Genomic DNA, 12,500 nt, shown 5'->3' with positions numbered 1-12,500 from the left:
GCTGCTCACATTCACAATCCAAGCGTGTGACGAGACACTGCCAACACTTTTGTTGTCATTCTTATCTGTGTCGTTTTCATGTAACCCGTACTCTGAAACGCTTTAGGTTCTCATCAAGACTATTTTCAAAGGCTACAGAGATGAGAAGTCGGGTTTTCATTTTCTTTTCCTTTTTTTTTTTTTTTTTCCAGTGATGGTGTAGAATCCTTGTTAACCTGTCACCGGCACCATGAAACACACTTCGGAACCCGAATGCCTTCCACTAATACTGTTTAGGTTAGATTGAATTTAAGAGATCTAGTACTATTTAGGTTAGCTTGGTTTTGTTAGTTTGGCTTTAGAAGATCTAATACTGTTTAGGTTAGTTTGACGTCAAATATCAACGCAGTCATTGGTCGAGTCGAGATAAGACGCAGAGACGTTTCAGAATATGATCCATGGTGCGTCTTTGTGTCTGCGGTGGAGCTCAAGATACAAGTAAGGACTCCAAAAAAGTAACCCGAACTTTCATTAATTAAGAGTTATGAGATTAGATTGATTAGACGAAGCTTCAAGGAAAAGTATGGCGAATGTTTGTATCACTGGTTCTCTTATCGTAACAGATAAGGTATCATCTGCTTGTTTGGCTTGTTTGATAATCACTAATATCAATTGCCGAGGAAGTGTCACGGAAAGCAATTGTTTTCCTTTAATAATTACGTGATAACTCCATTAGCGAATATTGCACAGCCGTGTTGTTCAAATATTCGCGCTGGGCTCATTATGCAAGCTGAAATGCATTTAATCGAGGTGGCATACGCAAGCTCATTTATTTCCGCTGTTTGTTGCTATCGCAAAGTAATTCGTCTTGGAATGTGCGGGAATGCATTCTAATTACTATGAAAGAGTTCTGGGTGTTGGTGGCTTGAAAATTGCATTAGCGGTATGTGTAGCATTTAGTGTGTGTCTGCTCTTTAGAGATTTCCTTATAGTTATGTATCTCCTTTTCCAGATTCTTTCCCTTTCGCTAAAGTCTGTATATTAGATCTCTTGTTTCCTCAGCTTCATTGTTTTCAAAGCCAAATAACAATCTTCCCACAATTTCACACTGACAAAATATTCTATGCAAGGTTTTTTTGACTTCATGCACTCTCTTCCCTCATCATTACATCCCCTGCCATCCATGATAGTGAAAGAAGTGAGTGTTTGGAGTTACAAAATGTTACAAAAACGCGACACCGCTGGTCACACACTGACGGGCCGCTGACCACTCCGCCAGCTCCGGCCACCGCTCGCTTGATATTGCACTGAAGGGACTCTGCTGCCACACTTGTATAACTTTGTAATGTGGTTTTGTTATGAGGCAATACACGCAAGGGAGTCCCCTGCCACGCTTGTATAACTTTGTAATGCGGTTTTGTTATGAGGCAATACACGCACATTACTCTTGTGTGTGCGGGTGTGTGTGTGTTAGGGAGATAACAAACGAGCGGTGGGGGCGGGCTGTCACCGGGTCACATATTACTGCTCTGCTTCACGGGGGTCTGGTTAGAGTATCATGGAACCTCCGCGCCCCGTCCCACCGCCCCGCCCCGCCTCTCCTCTGCCCCGCTGCTTGTTCCGATGCGGCTCAGAATAGTGTCACAGCGAGGCGTCACACTCCATGTATTTATCTGACAAGCCAAATCTCACGTATGGTGCAACATAACTACACCATTATGAAACATTTAACGACTCAGAGACTGTTCGTGTCCCTGCGCAAGTTTTTACGCTTTATGTGTTTGCTTGTGTAACTCATTCAGCACTATTCAGTTTTCTATCTGTCTATATACCAGGCTGGCAATCCCACACGGGGTGGCCCAGACAAGACACCACACACTCATACATACACCATTCACACTGTTGGTCCCATCGCCCCACTGTAAAATCATTACTGTTGGTCAGATGTCGACTAATTATGTTCCCCTTGAAAATAGCTCTTATGAGAGAGAACGTATCAAAATAGGATCCTTATAGCCTGAGAGACCCCTTCACTCTGGCTAAGCTGCGTAGGATGCGGTGGCTAAGAATGTATACAGACAAGGAGGCAATGAAATAATGCAATGGTAACAGTGATGAAGAATGTGATATTGGCACATAGATACTCGATTTCAAGGAACAATAGGCTTGACTGCAGTGCTGCGTTGGCTATTGTTTCCAGCTGTAATTCTTTAGCGTTACGTTATGTGCAGTAATCCTGATTGTCCATCTAAGAAAAGGGACCTCTCTCTCTCTCTCTGCTGAGGGCTCCACTACGAAACTTGAAATCTGATAGACTGTCAGCAAATCATATGGAAGGTAACTGCAAAAACATTTTATTTCCAACCGTGACTGTACATCAATAAATCACTACTTCCGGCCGTGAGCGCACATTGATAAACTCACCACTTGTCTGTCTGCCTTTACCACTACTTCTGACCGTGACTGTACACCGGTTACAAAAATATGTTCCTCATCTGTCTGCTTTTATTACTTCTGACCATGACTTCTTCAATAAATCACTACTTCTGACCGTCACTGTATACATCATTAAGCTCACCATTCGTCTGCCTGTCCCGCTTCGCTTTCCCCATCAAGAAAGAGTAACACCGCAGTGCATCCTGGGCCACATGACGTCAATCCCTGCCACCCACGTATCCCATATAACCCTTACTTCCCCCTTGCCCTGCGTAATATCCCTAGGGGGGTCTTGAGGAAATCTTCTTCCCTCCGGAGAGTTTTGTATATTTAGATAATACGTCGTAATTTACAAACATCTGAAAAATATAGTGACAAGTATTAGGGGCGGTCATGCAAGTCCCGCATTAGAATGTTTATATCTGGCTGGCTGACTGCCCAGTCTTCCTCCCCTTACAGAATGGTGGCCCTAGTAATGCGAGGAATAAACACGGATTCCATACACAGACCGGAGCGAGTCTCTCTCTCTCTCTCTCTCTCTCTCTCTCTCTCTCTCTCTCTCTCTCTCTCTCTCTCTGCTCTCAAATTTTCTTTCCATTGTATAGCTATGTATTTATTTACCTACCTACCCACCTACCTACCTACCTACCTACCTACTTATCTATCTGTCTATCTATCCATCTGTATCTATTTGTGAGTGTCTGTCAGTCACTGAGTCGGTCACTCAACTCATGCGATCAAGCAATCAAACATTGTATCTATCTGTCTATCTATCTGTGTGTGTGTGTGTGTGTGTGTGTGTGTGTGTGTGTGTGTGTGTGTGTGTTTCGGTATATTTCCATGCACACGCACCACAATTGGCCATAATGTCACTTGGGTTAAGGAAACACATCAGTAACCCAAAAATAAGCCGCGTGTCCCACTCCAGAGAAGAGAGAGAGAGAGAGAGAGAGAGAGAGAGAGAGAGAGAGAGAGAGAGAGAGAGAGAGAGAGAGAGAGAGACGGAGAGACAGAGAGAGAGAAAAATAATATGAAATAACCACAGTAACCATCAACATCTAACCTCCTCCTCCTCCTCCTCCTCCTCCTCCTCCTCCTCCTCCTCCTCCTCCACAAACGATAAGTACCAGCAGCTCATTGACAAAGCCGCGTTTCTCTCCCGAAGTGCCGAGTGCTGTATCTGCAAACCACTTTGAGGCGATGGGAGTTTTCCCCGCGGTGATATATATAAATGGAACTTTTCAGGCCGTTCTCCTCCGCGATGGTTTTATTTAGCTTAACACTGAAATTCCATGCGTGGGTGAATGTTAATGTATGTATGTATGTTTGTTTGTATATAAAAAATAATAATAAACGGTTTATTATTTAGGCAGTTGACAAACTGAAAATGTACATAGGGGATGGGGAAAAACTTAACATTAATCCTAACGGTAAGACTAATCTAGGAGGGAAATACTATTGATTGATGGCTCGCACCATGGTGGGAATCGCACTGAGTCTGTACCGGTCTGTGTCTGTGTGTGTGTTTGTGTGTGTGTGTGTTTCATGTGTACGTAGATATATGAATGTGTGTGTGTGTGTGTGTGTGTGTGTGTGTGTGTGTGTGTGTGTGTGTGTGTGATTCTAGGTAATTTCGTCTGTCTTCATCTCTTTCTTTGTTCTTCTTTGGTCTGTGTGTTTATCTGCCTCTCTCTCTCTCTCTCTCTCTCTCTCTCTCTCTCTCTCTCTCTCTCTCTCTCTCTCTCTCTCTCTCTCTCTCTCTCTCTCTCTCTCACCATCTATCTACCTAGGTACCCATCGCATCGCATCAATCTCTCAGTGTATAATCCAGCCAAGGGACCCCGCCGCCAACGGAGGGACGAGACGATAAGATTAATTACAAGTGCGTCCCTGCCCTCCTTCCTTCTTCCTTGCCTCGGCCTGGTATGTGAAACTCCAGAGCGTCAAAATGTCCTTCACCTCCTGTCGCCCTCCCAGTAATCTTCGTTCAGCTCACTGTTTCGGTTATTTGAGTTTATTTTCTCATTTCCTTCCGTTCCGTTGCCTCTTGGAGTCTTGTTTCGAAGTACTCAGATGCGAATGATTGAACTTCTCACCTCGTGAAGGCGTTTGACATGTTATAAGCAGGAACACTTGAAGCACTTTCTCATAAGGATGACTTTTTCTAAACTGGTTCAGAGTGGAAGGAGGGAAATCTGCTTGATAATACCTAATCTAACCTAATGTAACCTGATTTTAAACTCTTACCCTCACATTCTTATATATTTATTTACTAACTTATTTATTTACTTATTTATTCATTTATCTATTTACTTATATATTTTGTGCTCTTCACCAGACTAACTGATAAAAAAAAACCCTACTTCTCGTCATATTTTTCACACCTATCTAGACTTCTTAACACTCACGTAAAAAATAATAACAAAAACTCCTACTGCCATCTCCATCCAACTCCAGTGTTCGCTACGTGACTCTCCTTTATGGGACGCGAGGCCACGACTTTTAGGGGTTTTCTTGAGGTTTATAATGTATAGTGCATGTATTTTGTCCTTTTGTCCCGCCCCATTAGTGTTACCGCTATAGAAAAGAAGTAAGAAGGAGGAGGAAGAGGAAGAAAACGAGGAGGAAGAGGAGGAGGGAGAGGAGGAGGAAGAGGAGGAGGAGGGAGAGGTGGAGTTACAAGAGGAGAAGGAAGAGAAGAAAGAGGAAGAGGAGGAGGAGGAGGAGGAGGAGGAGGAGAAGGAGGAAGAGGAAGAGAAGGAGGAGAAGCAAGAAGAGGGAGATGTGGAATAACAAGAGAAGAAGGAAGAGGAGAAAGAGGAAGAGGGGGAAGAGGGGGAGGAGAAGGAGAAAGAGGAGGAGGAGGAGGAGGAGGAGGAGGAGGAGGAGGAGGAGGAGAAGGAGGAGGAAGAGAAAGGAAGGAAAAGCATGACAAGGAGGAGGAAGAGGAGGAGGAGAAGGAGAAAGGAAGGAGTAGCGAGTGAAGGAAAAGGATGAGTGGGAGAAGCATGACGAGTAGGAGGAGGAGGAGGAGGAGGAGGAGGAGGAGGAGGATGGGAAACGGCCTTTTTTCTAGTCACTGAACATCATTATAAGACTGGTGAATAGAAATGATTTTTTTTTTTTCCCATACACTGAACTATTTTTTCCTCTGCGAACTCCGTAGATAACCTTTCCCCTTGACTGGAGCACCGGGACCTCAGCTGATAGATAAGAACATAAGAGCATAAGAAAATAAGGGAAGCTGCAAGAAGCCATCAGGCCTACACGTGGCAGTCCCTCTATGAAACATTTCTATTTCATACAGATCTCTTGTTCGGGTCTTGATTTCCTCGTGAAGTGATTCTTACAGTGGTGGCTTATGTGATGACAGTAGTAGTAGTAGTAGTAGTAGTAGTAGTAGTAGTAGTAGTACGTAGTAGTAGTAGTAGTAGTAGTAGTTATTATTATTATTGTTTAGGTCTTCATGGATGTTTTTCCTATTAATCATACGAAATTCTTGCTAAACTATAAGTAGAATCATAAAAACACCATTGAAAACCACAGTATCTTTTCTATCGCTCTGAAGTTACCAGTAGTCGCTATGAGGCGGCGAAACGTGTGGGAATACAGGACTCAGTGATCTACCGTGCCCGCTACATGAATAATTATCGAGTGTATCGTGTATTCATGCCACCGCCGCCCAAGTGACCCGAGGGACCCGCCCACACACCCTTACACCTACCCTGATCCGCCTGACTCGGGGGGGCGGGTATGTGTGTATTGCTTTCTATATTTAGCTTTCGTCCTCTGCACCACATCACCCGTGCACTTTTTTTAACGTTCTTAGCCTGAAGTGTCGGAAGGCAGTCGTGGTAAAACTATCCTTTCGCGAACAGATCTTTAGAAACTTATTTACGTACTAAGCTCTCTTAAATATTTTTGTAGTCTGAAAAAAGCTAAGATTAACTTCCTTCACGCAAACTATTTTTACACAGTTTTAGAGGTTAGTGAAGAATGCCCATGGTAGTCAAAGGGTTGAATTTGTGGAGTCTTAGTTAATCGGTTCCCTCCCGCAATGGCGCAGGCAGATTTTTCAAGTGACACCTTTGTAAAGGCTCATGCCGCCTTCCAGAGCTCCCGATGCAGTCACCGTCGAAGATTAGATTGATAGGAAGCATGTGAGTGTTCTTCGGCCATTCGGTAATAGCTTCTTAAAAAATTACCAGCGTTATTGCTGTTTTCATTGATAAAAAAGAGACCCATGAGAACCCAATTACGATTATAGCCTTTGAAATCAGTCGTAACGAGAGTTTTCAAGGCAGCTTTTATGATTCTAGTGGCAGATTAACAAGGATACTGCATCATTGATAGGGGAAAGACTAGTGAGAACCATAACAATGCTTGTGGCCTTTGCAATTAGCCGTAATGAGAGTTTTTAAGTAAGCGTTTTATGATTCTAGCGATGGATTAACAAGAAGGAGAGCTCAAACTATTTCGTGACACTGGGCTAAGACCCATGTACAGTAAATGCGTATCAGTAAGGGCCGGGAGGAGGCCCGGGCCAAGCGCTACCCCGGTGTGGAATGTGATAAAAGCATCCCCTTGTGCCTGGAAACAATGGCTATTCACAACACCTCCTCGGGAGAAGAATGTGTAACAATAAGGAGTTTAAATTTTAAGAGCAATCGTGGAGAGGGTGACAAAGGCGGGGCAGGGATACGGCTGCGGACTAAGTGGCAGCCTCCTCTGTGTCTGTCTGTCTGTCTTTCAGTCCGTCTGTGTGTGTGTGTGTGTGTTTGTGTGTGTGTGTGTGGTGTGGTGTGTGTGTGTGTGTGTGTGTGTGTGTGTGTGTGTGTGTGTGTGTGGTGGGTGGGTGGGTGGGTGTGGGTGGGTGGATGTGTCTACTGGTCTTTGTCACTGTCGTCCCTTTGTCTCTCTCTCTCTCTCTCTCTCTCTCTCTCTCTCTCTCTCTCTCTCTCTCTCTCTCTCTCTCTCTCTCTCTCTCTCTCTCTCTCTCTTTCTGTCCTCTACCACTTTGCACTGACTACACACTTCACAAGCATCCTTCATCTTATTAGCGCTCCTTCAGTCCTTTGCAACGCACCCACTGTTAAAAGGAAAAAGTACCTTAGCTGGCATGTTGTTAGAGTATTCCCTGCTGCTTCGCCTGTCCTCACGCTCACTCGTGTTATCATGCCTTCTGCCTCTTCGTCAGGAGGTGCAGTGCAGATGTCCTGTCGCCAGCCGTCGCTTCTCTGCCACAAGGGGTAGTGCACGCGGCGGGCGCTCATTAAGGGAAGCCCGAAATATGTGGGTTATTTAGATGATGAACTGGGGGATGTGAGGCTTGTTTTGATGAGGGACAGAGTGGAGTGGAGCAGAGAAGGACAGAGAGGAGCAGAGTGGGACAGGGTGGAACAGATTGAAACAGAGTGGAACAGAGTATGTCATTGTGGGAGAAAGATGGACAGAAAGAAAGAATAATTTACAGTAATTTACATCTAAACCTGCCTTCTCGAAAACAATGGTTAATTTAGCGGTACTATATTTATCAACAACATAAGGAACTCCTTCAGCGCCTCCGTCAAGAGATTAGCTCCTGGTATCCGCAGATTTTCGACTTAATTCTTTTCACACAGCTGTTTCGTAATACAAAAACAATAATTTACATATATACCTGCCTCCTTGTAGAAATAAATGCTTAGTTTATCATCAATATAGGAAACTCCTTCAGCGCCTCCGTCAAGAGATTAGCTCCAGGTATGCCTAGATTGCCTCACGCCCACGTAACCTGCAATGCCTGAGTGCCGCGGGCCGCTCTCTCCCTCAGGTCAGGGAAAGGAACCATTGTAGCTGATCTCTCGAGGCCATTACCACCCTTCCCTGAGCTTCCTCATTCCTCTCTGCATTACTTCCATCTCTTCCCGCCCTGCCTCACGCCCTCCCACCCTCGTCCATCCTCCTCTTCTCTCCCTCGTTAATTCTTCTCGTTATTTCCTTCATCTGTTCTCTATCTGTTGTAAGTGTATCTTCTCCTCCCGGCCTATCTCACGTCTCTCTCTCTCTCTTCCTACTCCTCCTGCCATGCTCCACCCTTCCCCCCTTCCCCCTTCTCTCTCTCTCTCTCTCTCTCTCTCTCTCTCTCTCTCTCTCTCTCTCTCTCTCTCTCTCTCTCTCTCTCTCTCTCTCTCTCTTTGTTCTTTTCCCTTCTATTTCCTTCTGCAGTGTACACTTGCAACAACCTCTCGTTCATTCTTGTTTTCCGCTTCTATTCCTCCTCCCGTGGTTGAGTAGTATATAGAATATCTTACAACATTTTCACTGCTTTGGTTGTCCTTAACCCTTCAGGGGACTGTAAAAGATATGTTTGCAGAGACTGAAAAAAAAAGGAGAAAATAAATTTTGTTCTTTCTAGGGTAAATAAATATTTAAAAGAAGGTAGTACGAGAATCAAGTGCGTAAAAAAGCTGTAGGTGAGCATTGTAGCATTGTAGGAAGCACTGTGTCCAGCAACGAATGGGTTAAGGTCTCTTTCATCTGGTGGTGAAATGCTACACTGAAATAAGATGCTACTCTCGACACATCAGACTCCTTTCCCTTGCAGCTCCTCGTCTGATTGTGACGATTTAAAGCATCTCTCCATTCCCTCCTATCATTATTGTGCATTACGCTATTAGTGGAACCAGTGTGCTGTGCGACTTTCGAGCTTACAGTGGTTAATTAGCGAAGCAGCTTATGTATAGTGACGAGGCCTCCTGACGCCCACCACGGCTGCGTTATGTGTAGGTTTCATAAGGACATAAGAAAATGAAGGAAACTGCAAGAAGCCATTAGGCCTACACGTTGTAGTCCCTGTCCCAAACATGCTTACCTATATCCATCTATCATTCCCATCCATAAATTTGTATATTATTTAAAAAAAGGAACTCGATCTTCTAGTTATTAGTTTCTCTTAGTTTCTTTCCCCTTCCTCACCCTCCCGCTCTCTCTCTCTCTCTCTCTCTCTCTCTCTCTCTCTCTCTCTCTCTCTCTCTCTCTCTCTCTCTCTCTCTCTCTCTCTCCCCTGGACATATATTTAGGCATTTTGCTGCTGTGACTTTTGATTTCACGAGAATGTCTTCAGTGGAGGAAGGAAGAATGTAATGGAGCAGGTCATATTATTGCCGCCGTGTGTGTGTGTGTGTGTGTGTGTGTGTGTGTGTGTGTGTGTGTGTGTGTGTGTGTGTGTTGGCGCGCTGTGGTTATCACATATTTTTGCATTTGAAGTAAAAGTATATTATAAACGAGGAGAGGCGAGTTGACACAGCGAATAAAATAAGGTGATTTATGGGCCCAGGTAGCGGCGCCACCTCCCTGTCCCCCTCTCTCCTTCCCTCCCTGCTGCAGGTGTGTGTGTGTGTGTCTGTGTGTGTTTTGAGACGAAAGAAGAAAGATAAGATGATTTCATATGTAGATAGATAGATAAATAGATAGATAGATAGGTAGATGAATAAACAGGTAGACTGAAATACAGAGATGCATACAGATATATGAACTGCAAACAGACGAATAGACAGACATGTAGCTCGAAACACCAGATAAATACAATTATGAAAATCACAGATAGATCAATAGGAGATAAAAAAAAAAAAAAAACAGACGAATAGAAACAAAGAAGCTGATCCAAATATACGAATACAGACACAGATAAACAATTAGATCCAAGTAAATACGAGAACAAGACAGTTACTAATAATTCCAAAGAGGTGACACTTCCCGCGCCGCCCTCACCCTCCTCCTGCCCTCCCCCGCCTGGCGTAGCTCGAGGGGCGCGGTGGAGCCAATATTCCGGCCCAGGTTGAGGAAGGGCGCATCCTATTCAGCGGTCGTTATTAACCCCTGCTGGCTAATTACTCGATCGGGCCGCAGCGGAAGGAGCCGAACGTGGTGGTGCCTCTCTCTCTCCCTCTCTCTCTCTGTCCCACCCTCCTGCACTCCCTTCACGCACCTACGCACCCACCCACCCACCCACACACACTCACACACACACACCTTCTCACGAGCCTTGATCACGAGGACTATTCAAGCATCAGATCCCCATGGTGTGTGTGTGTGTGTGAGTGTGTGTGTGTGTGTGTGTGATCGATGTAGGAAGCGATGCTTCATTCCCTCATATGAACCGCTTCTCATCTACTCCTGTGGTCCTCGTTACACACACACACATACACACCTTCCAGATCTCATACATTACACCACAGTTTTTTCTTTTTCTTTCACCTGTGTCTTCTCATCTTCTCGTCTCCTCGTCTTCTCGTCTTCTCGTCTCTCCATCTCCTCGTCTCCTCGTCTTCTCTTCTCCTTGTCTTCTCGTCTTTCCGTCTTCTCATTTCCTTGTTTTCTCTTGTCCCGGAGCGCGGTACATCTGACAAAGACAGGACAGCCAACATACAGGGCACACACACAGACACACGCCGTTCCCTGCTCACCGTTGTGACCTCAGCAAGGGCACGCAAATTAGAGCCATCGAACAGGTCTGCTTACATTCTGGAGGCAGGGAAGGAATGTTACAAAAAGCCTGTAAATTGCAACCAGCCTGTAAAGAGGGGAGGCGGGAGTGTGTGTGTGGGAATAACACTATTAATTTAGAGCCACGGAGGAGAGGAGGAGGTGCCTTGCTGAGCCTCCCTTAGACTTGGTGGAAGGATGGGAGGGAAGGAAAAACAAAGGAGGCCACTTTATATCGATGTTATAGCCACGTATTTTTAAACCTTGAGTTTTCTCATAAGGGTTATTTTTCCAAAGGCTACAGAGATGATTAGTCAGATTCTCATGGGTGGCTCTCTCAATGACGATCTTTGTTAAATTATCACTAGAATCTTGAAAACACCTTTTAAAATAGTAATGACTTCCACTGTTACTGTTAAAGATAATTGAAATACCAAACCGTTTAACCATCGGACCTCAGTGCCAAGGAGATAAAAGGGAAACAAGAGGGCCACACCTGCCTCTGGAATCAAGTCAGGGTTGCCCCTCGCCCCCTGGGAGAATGAGACTGCCCCATGTCCTTGGCAGAGCAGAGACCAACGCTGTTACCCTGCCAGTGACCCGTCAGGCCAGGGGCGTGCCTCTGTCAGTGAGGAATCCCTCAGCGAGGCCTCTAACACAGTTACCGGTGCCACTTGTCGATCATTCTAGCAGAGCAACAATATTTTTTTTGGCCGTGGCAGTGACGCAAGGCAGGGAGGCGGTGAGGCAATGAGGCAATGAATGCAACACCCACCTTCACTCCACTTCAACCAAACCCACACCTGACTGTATCCCGTATACCTGACTGTATCCCTTTTTCAAATTGCAGCGGCCATGAAATCTTTGCATTGTCATTCTCACACCCGTTTCTTATTACGACCACAAATCTCAGATACATATTCATACAGTCACGATTCAGAGCAAATGAAGCTTCGCTACTCAATTTCGATATGAACGCTCCTCAGTTTTGCCAGCTGAGGACACGCGAGCATGGTAACACTGCCACTGACCGATGCTAGAGCTCCCTGATTGGCCTCAGTGTTTCCGTTTTCTTTAAAATGTGATGCAGATAAATTATATCCTTCCGTCAAAATTTTATATATAAGACATCAGGTTATGAGGGTCAGAATAACCTAGTGTCTTATTACTAAATATAGATTTTGGTAAGAGCCAATTTGCTGCCCAAATTAAAAAAAAAAAAACGGGAATACATGAACCAATCAGGGAGCGAGAGCATCCCTAGTGACAGTTACCAGGTGGCAGAATTAAAGGGCCGGAATCAGTAAGCACAGTGGCGTGCCGTGGACGTATGGGCGTGTGGCACAACTTCCGAGGCGAGGAGCGCTTTGTCCCGCGGCTGGACCTGAGGCTGAGGCGCGGTCTCATCGACACAAGAGAACGTGATGAGGAGAATGAGGTGAGCGGCCCGTCAGATGCAAGTATTAGTGAATGCCTATAATTTTGACAATGTGTAACCAGTATTGGTGGTGGTGGTGTTGGTGGTGTGGTGGGGTCAGGCGGGGTGCGTGGGCGGGATGTGTGGGGCCGGGATGTGGGGGAGGGAGGGCAGGGTGGGGTGACCGGGTGAAAGGGGGCGG

The 12,500-nt window shown here is 45.3% G+C and overlaps 1 long non-coding RNA gene across 14 annotated transcripts in view; it reads left to right on the top strand.

Annotated features, from left to right (window-relative positions):
* Positions 1-12,500, top strand: part of LOC135097222 (uncharacterized) — a 38,644-nt gene that overhangs the window by 11,249 nt on the left and 14,895 nt on the right. For 7 of the 14 annotated variants that reach the window (XR_010265473.1, XR_010265476.1, XR_010265470.1 and 4 more), the window contains exon 1: positions 12,305-12,319. The exons of 6 other annotated variants lie outside the window; for them this stretch is intronic. This is a non-coding gene — a long non-coding RNA (uncharacterized LOC135097222). Of the gene's footprint in view, positions 1-12,300; positions 12,320-12,500 lie in introns of those variants that run through there. One more of the 14 variants, XR_010265477.1, reaches the window with a different exon arrangement.

This window comes from Scylla paramamosain, unplaced genomic scaffold (assembly GCF_035594125.1).
Source record: "Scylla paramamosain isolate STU-SP2022 unplaced genomic scaffold, ASM3559412v1 Contig15, whole genome shotgun sequence".
Classification (NCBI taxonomy): Eukaryota; Metazoa; Arthropoda; class Malacostraca; order Decapoda; family Portunidae; genus Scylla; species Scylla paramamosain.
The sequence above is the reverse complement of the archived record's forward strand: the minus strand, read 5'-3'. Positions and strand labels throughout refer to the sequence as shown.